At 39.6% G+C, this 7,676-nt stretch overlaps 2 pseudogenes across 2 annotated transcripts; one reads left to right on the top strand and one right to left on the bottom strand.

Moving 5' to 3' along the window:
* Positions 1–387: 387 nt before the first annotated feature.
* On the bottom strand, positions 388–987 carry LOC307066108 (large ribosomal subunit protein uL22-like; annotated as a pseudogene). The gene has a single exon. The product of its transcript is annotated as a large ribosomal subunit protein uL22-like (transcript).
* Positions 988–6,351: 5,364 nt separating this feature from the next.
* LOC307065996 (vesicle transport protein SFT2A-like) lies at positions 6,352–6,696 on the top strand (annotated as a pseudogene). Its single transcript has one exon. The product of its transcript is annotated as a vesicle transport protein SFT2A-like (transcript).
* Positions 6,697–7,676: the final 980 nt, after the last annotated feature.

The raw sequence follows: 7,676 nt of genomic DNA, 5'->3' as shown, positions 1-7,676 counted from the left end.
TTTCAGTCAAATAAATTTTCTGTTTTAGATTGTTCACTTGTTTCTGTCATTTATTTCTGCATTTTATAACTAATAATGCCTTTCTCTACCTGATTTAGATGTATTTTTGCTTGTTTTATCTCCCTGGGTTCTATACTGATTATATTTATTAATGATCTTTCTAGTTTTTTTGTTTTTTTGGTTTTTTTTGCTGTACGCAGGCCTCTCACTGTTGTGGCCTCTCCCGTTGCGGAGCACACGCTCCGGACGTGCAGGCTCAGCGGCCATGGCTCACTGGCCCAGCCGCTCCACTGCATGTGGGAATCTTCCCAGACTGGGGCACGAACCCATGTCCCCTGCATCGGCAGACAGACTCTCAACCACTGTGCCACCAGGGAAGCGCTCTAGTATTTTTTTTTTTTTACTTTTATTTGCATTTATTTTTTTGCGGCATTTATTCCCAGGCCATAAGTTTTTGTTTCTTCAGTTTCTTCTGGCATATCTTTTTCTTCTGGGCAACCTCCTCTTCTGGTTTAGGAACAGTCTGTTCTTTTTCAGTAAGGATCACCTCAATGTGGCAGGGAGAGCTCATGTATGGGTTGATCTGACCATGAGCTCTGTAAGTCCTGTGCTGCATCTTGGGAGGCTTTGTTCACCTGGATGTGCTCAATGACCAGAGACTCTACATCTAAGCCCTTAAGTTCAGCATTACTCTCTGCATTTTTGAGCATGTGCAGTAAAAATTCAGCACTCTTTTTGGGCCACCGACTCTGCATCCAGCCCGTGTTGGGCCTGGGCACACCTACCACCTCCACCTTTGTAACGACAGAATAGCACACATTGCTTCTTTAAAGTGACATCCTTCAGATACTTGGTGACTTCTCGGATATGCATACCCTTAATGGCCTGGGCAGTTTCACGAGTGTTCTTAAAGTGAACACCAAGATTTGAACCTCTTGACTTGCATGATTTTGTGGCATTCTCTGGGCCAAGTGAATAGCGAACCATTTTTAGAGGTCATCTCAGGCTGCTTCCCGGAAAACTCTAGTATTTTAATGTATGCATGCACACTGGGTTATAAAACTTCCAATAAAACTTTGGCTGCCACTCACAGGGTTTTTTAAAAAATATTTATTTATTTATTTTGGCTGGGCCAGGTCTTAGCTGTGGCACACAGGATCTTCGTTGCGGCATGCGAGACCTTTAGTTGCGGCACACAGACTCTTAGTTGTGGCATGTGGACTCTTAGTTGCAACATGCATGTGGGATCTAGTTCCCCGACCAGGAATTGAACCCTGGGCCCCTGCATTGGGAGCACGGAGTCTTACCCACTGGACCACCAGGGAAGTCCCACAGGTTTTTCAATTGTGTTCTCAAATTCATTCACGTGTAAATAATGTGTATATTAAGGTTTTAGTTCCTTAACCCATGTTAATCAAGAGGGGACACTAAATTAATATTCAGATATTTGCTGGCCATCCTTTTGTTACTGTCTCCCCCATTCTGGTCAAATAATGTGCCCTGTATATTTTCTTTTTTGGGAACTAATTATTAGGAAAAATATTCTTATCTCTTCCTGCTTATTTGACTGTGCTTTCAACTACCCATCATTGTATCCACAGGGTATTAGTCTTTGTGCAGCATAGAAAATAGTCTGAATGTAGACTACCCATGCAAACTTTTTTTTTTCCCTTTTGAAATTTCATGCAGAATAATGAGTGATGGGAAAAGCTTTCCTATGTTCATTACACTTATTTCTCTTTTTTCATTATTAATTTTTGGATTTAGACAAAAGTAAACAACATGGTTAAAATCCTTTCCACAAATAATAATGACAATAATTATGAAAATGGGTGTATCAATGCTAATAGTGGACAACTTTTACTAAACATTTACTACATGATAGGAAAAGTTCTAAACACTTTATTAACTCATTGAATCCCCACAATAACCAATATATAGAACGTGATTATATTTACTAATACATAAAAAATAAAATATCACTAACATATATAAGTAAAAAGTTTTAAAAACCTGGAAGCATAAATAATACCGGTAACAGTAGTTAATTACCTTTCTAGTATGAGCTTAGGTTTAGGGTTGATGAAAAGGAATAAACAGTTTATAAAGGAGAAAATATGGATAATTTCAGCAACTAAAATAGATGTTTTAAAAGGAAAAAACCAAGCATCCAAAGATAAATTTTGGGTCATATTAGTCAGGGAAGATTTTATAACTGAAAACAATTAGATGCAACCATAACATGAATAATAAATAAGGTCATTTAAAAAAGTCATTAAGTACATTGATAAAGATAAAAATCTATATTTACTGAAATGGCAATCATATTTTGTAGCATTATAAAAGCCAATACGTGTACCAGGTGAAGGTGCAACATGTATACCATGACTACATTTTCTTTAAAAACAAAGTCTGGTAGGATTTGCTCTACCAACTTGAGAGTCATCATCTATAGTTCGTATGATTACAATTAACCTTGGCTTTTTTAAATTTCTAGTTTCTGATATTCTGTTTTATAATAAAAAATATAAATTTGTGAAATGAAACAAAAAGACTAACAGTGACTTCAAAAAAAGGTTATATTGTGGGCTTCCCTGGTGGCGCAGTGGTTGAGACTGCCTGCCGATGCAGGGGACACGGGTTCGTGCCCCGGTCCGGGAAGATCCCACATGCCGCGGAGCGGCTGGGACCATGAGCCATGGCCGCTGAGCCTGTGCGTCCAGAGCCTGTGCTCCACAACGGGAGAGGCCACAACAGTGAGAGGCCCGCGTACCGCACAAAAAAAAAAAAAAAAAAAAAAAAGGTTATATTGTAATTAATTCTACAAGGAATTACAAAATACAAGGTCACACAGTTTAAACAGTGTGATGTTGGTATAAGCACAAGTATATATATCAGAGAAGAAAGCATAGCCTTGAGACTCAAGCAAATATAAACAGGAATATAATCTATCTCCAAGTAGGTAGAAGAAAATAATAGGAAAGGAAAAAATTGTTGAACTGCCGTTAGTACAAGATGGGGTGGGGGAAGTAAGGGGGAGGGACAGGCAAATGTCAATTTAGAATCCAAATTCATAACTTAGAGTAAAATATATTTGGATTAAAAAGAAATATAAAATAAAATTAAGAAACAAAAAATAGTGAAAGAGGGTAACTATCACACATGAATTTTTGTTGTTGTTGTTTAAAATATCAGGAAGGTGACAAGAGCTTTAGTTTTTATTATTCATCAGTATGAATTCCCTGATGACGAATGAGATCTGAGCCACTAATAAATGCCTTTCCACATTCCTTACAGTTATAGGGCTTTTCACCAGTATGAATTCTGAGGTGTCGAGTAAGGTTTGAGCATTTATTAAAGGCCTTTCCACATTCATTACATTCATATGGTTTTTCATCTGTATGAATTCTCTGATGTTGAAAAAGCTGTGAGTTCTGAGTAAAGGCCTTCCCACATTCAAGACATTCAAAAGGTTTCTCACCAGCATGAATTCTCTGATGCTGACGAAGTTGTGAGCTCTGAGTAAAAGCCTTCCCACATTCCTTACAATCATAGGGTTTCTCCCCAGTGTGAATTCTCTGATGATTAGTAAGTGCTGAGCCACTACTAAAGGCTTTGCCACATTCTTTGCACTCATAGGGTTTCTCACCTGTATGAATTCTCTGATGCTGTACAAGCTTTGAGCTCTGAGTAAAAGCTTTGCCACATTCCTTACATTCATAGGGTTTCTCACCTGTATGAATTCTCACATGTTGAAAAAGTTGTGAGCTCTTAGTAAAGGCTTTCCCACATACTTTACATTCATACGGTTTTTCACCAGTGTGAATTCTCTGATGGTCAATAAGATTTGAGCAATAACTAAAGGCCTTCCCGCATTCCTTACATTCATAGGGTTTCTTACCGGTATGAATTCTCTGATGTTGAGAAAGGTATGAGCTACAGCTGAAGGCCTTTCCACATTCTTTACATTCAAAGGGTTTTTCACCAGTATGAATTTTCAGATGTCGAGTAACATGTGAGCCACAACTAAAGAATTTCCCACACTCCTTACATTCATAAGATTTTTCGCCAATATGAATTCTCTGATGTTGAAGAAATTGTGAATTCTGACTAAAGATCTTTCCACATTTCTTACATTCATATGGTTTCTCTTCACTGTTAATTATTTGATGTAGAGTAAAGAATGTCTGTTGAATAGATGTGGGCATGTATTCATGAGTGAATATTTCTTGGCTGAAATGCCCATTTTGATATCCCACTTGTCTTTCAAAGTGGTTTCTATATTCCAAAACATCTCTAAAACTGGAGTATTCAAGGCCATGCTTTGTAAGTCCCATCATCTCCCTCTGGCATGATTCTATTTCATAAACTTCCTTCTTTAGCGATAATAACTTGGTTTCACACATTGATTCCAGATCTGAAAGAAAATAAAATGGTAAATATTCTTCCCCCACCTCATTTGTGAAAAGTTAAACTTTTATAATAGACATGGAAAAATTAAAGTGAAAATAATATCTGGTAGTGAATGACATGGAGTTCTCAAGTATATCTGTTTAATCTGAAAAATGGACAAGAAATGCACAAAATTAAGGAGATATAATGCAGGAAGCAGCAGGAGGAGACTAAGGAAATAGGAAACCACAATGATTCTCAAATACTGATGTGGATCAGAATCATCTGGAAAAGTTGATAAATATATAATGCTTGGGCGTATTAAAAGATGACTAGTTATATATACATCTCTATGAGCTTGTATGTACGTGTATGTAAGAAACAGAGTACATCATCATCATACTATATATATTACAAAAAGTGAACAATTTGTTACCTCCATTAAAGGTCTACTGAGAGAAATAAACACATATAGGGGGAGATTCTTGGGCTCTGTGATATAATAAAAGTATAAATTTGATCTTTGTCCCCAGTTCCTAACACAGAGCATCAAAAACCCTTTGAATTTCCTGAGTGATAGCAGTGTTTTCATTATGCTAATGAGGTGACTCATGGTGGACCCCTAGATAGTTTCAGGATGGGGAATGGTCACTAGAAAGACCCAGCATATGATTAGAGGGTTGGGACTTTCAGCTGCTTGACCTCTGGGGTGGAGAGAGAGGCTAGAGATCAAGTGGCCAATGCCTTAATCAATCATGCCAATGTAATTAAGGCCTAATAAAAACTCTGGACACCAAAGCTCAATGGAGATTTCTGGTTGGTAAACACACTGAGGCGCTTCACCGGGAGGGTGACACACTTTGACTTCACAGGGAGAGGGTATGGAACCTCTGCCTCCAGAAGCCTACCCTAACTCATCTGATATGTATCCTTTACAGTAAAACTGCAATTGTAAGTATAGAGCTTTCCTAAGTTCTGTGAGTCATTCTAGCAAAGCCTGCAGGGGCCATGGAAATCCTGAATTTATAGCCAGTTGGTCAGAAGTGTGGGTGGTCTGAGGAACCCCTGAGACTTGCAGCTGGTGTCAGAAGTGAGGGCAGTCTTGTGTAAGACTGGCTGTTAACCTGTGGGGTCTGAGCTAACTCTGGGTAGTTAGTGTCAGAATTAAACTGCAGTACACCCACTTGGGGATAAAACAAAATAGGGTCCATAATAAATGGCATACTAGATGCAATTTAAAAGCGATTACAGAGGGTCAGCCAGATGGGGGAACAGCCTAAGATAAGTCAATGAACTGATTTGATGTGAGTGGCCGATAGGGAAGACTCAGAGCATGCTATGTGCTGGGGATTCAGTGAAAATACTGTTTGCCTTGGAATTCTGTGATGCTGATCTTGGGACAAGAGAGAGACTTGCTCATGTACCACTGCAGTGACTGAGAGGGGAGACTGCTGAAGTTTAAGGCAGACAGAGAGAAAAAAGACACAGTGCAACAGCAAAGGAAACACTAAACAAAATGAAAAGACAACCTATGGAATGGGTGAAAATATTTGCAAACAATGTCACCAACAAGGGCTTAATTTCCAAAATATACAAATAGCTCATACAGCTCAATATCAAAAAATCAACTCAATCGGGACTTCCCTGGTTGTCCAGTGGCTAAGACTCTGTGCTCCCAATGAAGGGGGCCCGAGTTCGATCCCTGGTCAGGGAACTAGATCCCACATGCTGCAACTAAGAGTTCTCATGCAGCAATGAAGATCCCACATGCTGCAACTAAGACCCTGTGCAACCAAATAAATAAATAAATATTTTTTTAAAAATCAACCCAATCAAAAAATGGGCAGAAGATCTAAACAGACATTTCTCCAAAGAAGACATTCAGGGGACTTCCCTGGTGGCGCAGTGGTTCAGAATCCGCCTGCCCGAGAAGGGCCGTGGCGGCCCGGGAGCAGGGCCATGGAGAAGCTGCGGCGAGTCCTGAGCGGCCAGGACGACGAGGAGCAGGGCCTGACTGCACAGTACGTGCTTTTTAATGGGACCCGTGAAACAACTGAAGAAAATGTTTGAAACAACGAGATTGCTTGCAACGATTGTTATGCTTTTGTGTTTCATACTTACCCTGTGCGCTGCTCTTTGGTGGCATAAGAAGGGGCTGGCCTTATTATTCTGCATATTGCAGTTCTTGTCAATGACCTGGTATAGTCTGTCATACATCCCGTATGCAAGAGATATGTACTAATTTAATTGTGGAGGAAAAAACAAATACTTAATTGCAGTCTTAAATCTGACCGATTTGGAGGAATATTCTGTTGAGGCACAGCTTTGTTTCCTTGTGAAATTTGGAAACATAGGTTGCGTATGAAAAACAGAATTGTATGCCTGATATGAACAGTGAAGGAAATTGATACAAATTCTATTTTTATCCAGTTTCAAATGGATGATTCTTTTTGATGAACACTTAAAAGGAGAAAAAGCAAAGCAAGGTCAACTAAAGGAGAGCAGGCTTAGAACAGGAGCACAGAGGGATGCGGTAATTAAATGCTGTTCTTTGCTGAGTTAAAAATCAGAAACTCTTTGAAAAGACCATTTGAAAGCTGATGTTCTGTTTTTGGTGAAGTATACTTTTCCTGATACAGTAATCACTCCAAAAAAACAACTTCACTGACCATTTAAGACCATTCTGTATACTGATAAAAACTACATGCTAATTAAACTGTTAAGTGCTTGTGACGTTAAAAAAAAAAAAAAAAAGAATCCGCCTGCCAATTCAGGGGACACGGGTTCGATTCCTGGTCCAGGAAGATCCCACATGCCATGGAGCAACTAAGCCTGTGCTCCACAACTACTGAGCCTGTGCTCTAGAGCTTGCAAGCCACAACTACTAAGCCTGTGCACCACAACTACTGAAGCCCGCACACCCTAGAGTCCGCATGCCACAACTACTGAGCCCATTAGTTGCAACTACTGAAGCCCACACGCCCTAGGGCCCATGTGCTGCAACAAACTGAGCCCACGTGCTACAACTACTGAAGCCATGCACCTAGGGCTCTTGCTCTGCAACAAGAGAAGCCACTGCAATGAGAAGCCTGTGCACATCAATGAAGAGTAGCCCCCCACTCGCCATAACTAGAGAGAAAGCCCATACACAGCAATGAAGACCCAACACAGCCAAAAAAAAAAAACAAAGAAGACATTCAGATGGCCAACAGGCACATGAAAAGATGCTCAACATTGCTAATCATCAGGGAAATGCAAATCAAAACCACAATAAGATATTACCT

Source organism: Hyperoodon ampullatus (genome assembly GCF_949752795.1).
Source record: "Hyperoodon ampullatus genome assembly, chromosome: 18".
Classification (NCBI taxonomy): Eukaryota; Metazoa; Chordata; class Mammalia; order Artiodactyla; family Ziphiidae; genus Hyperoodon; species Hyperoodon ampullatus.
Note: the sequence above shows the minus strand (reverse complement) of the source record. Positions and strands in the feature narration are given on the sequence as shown.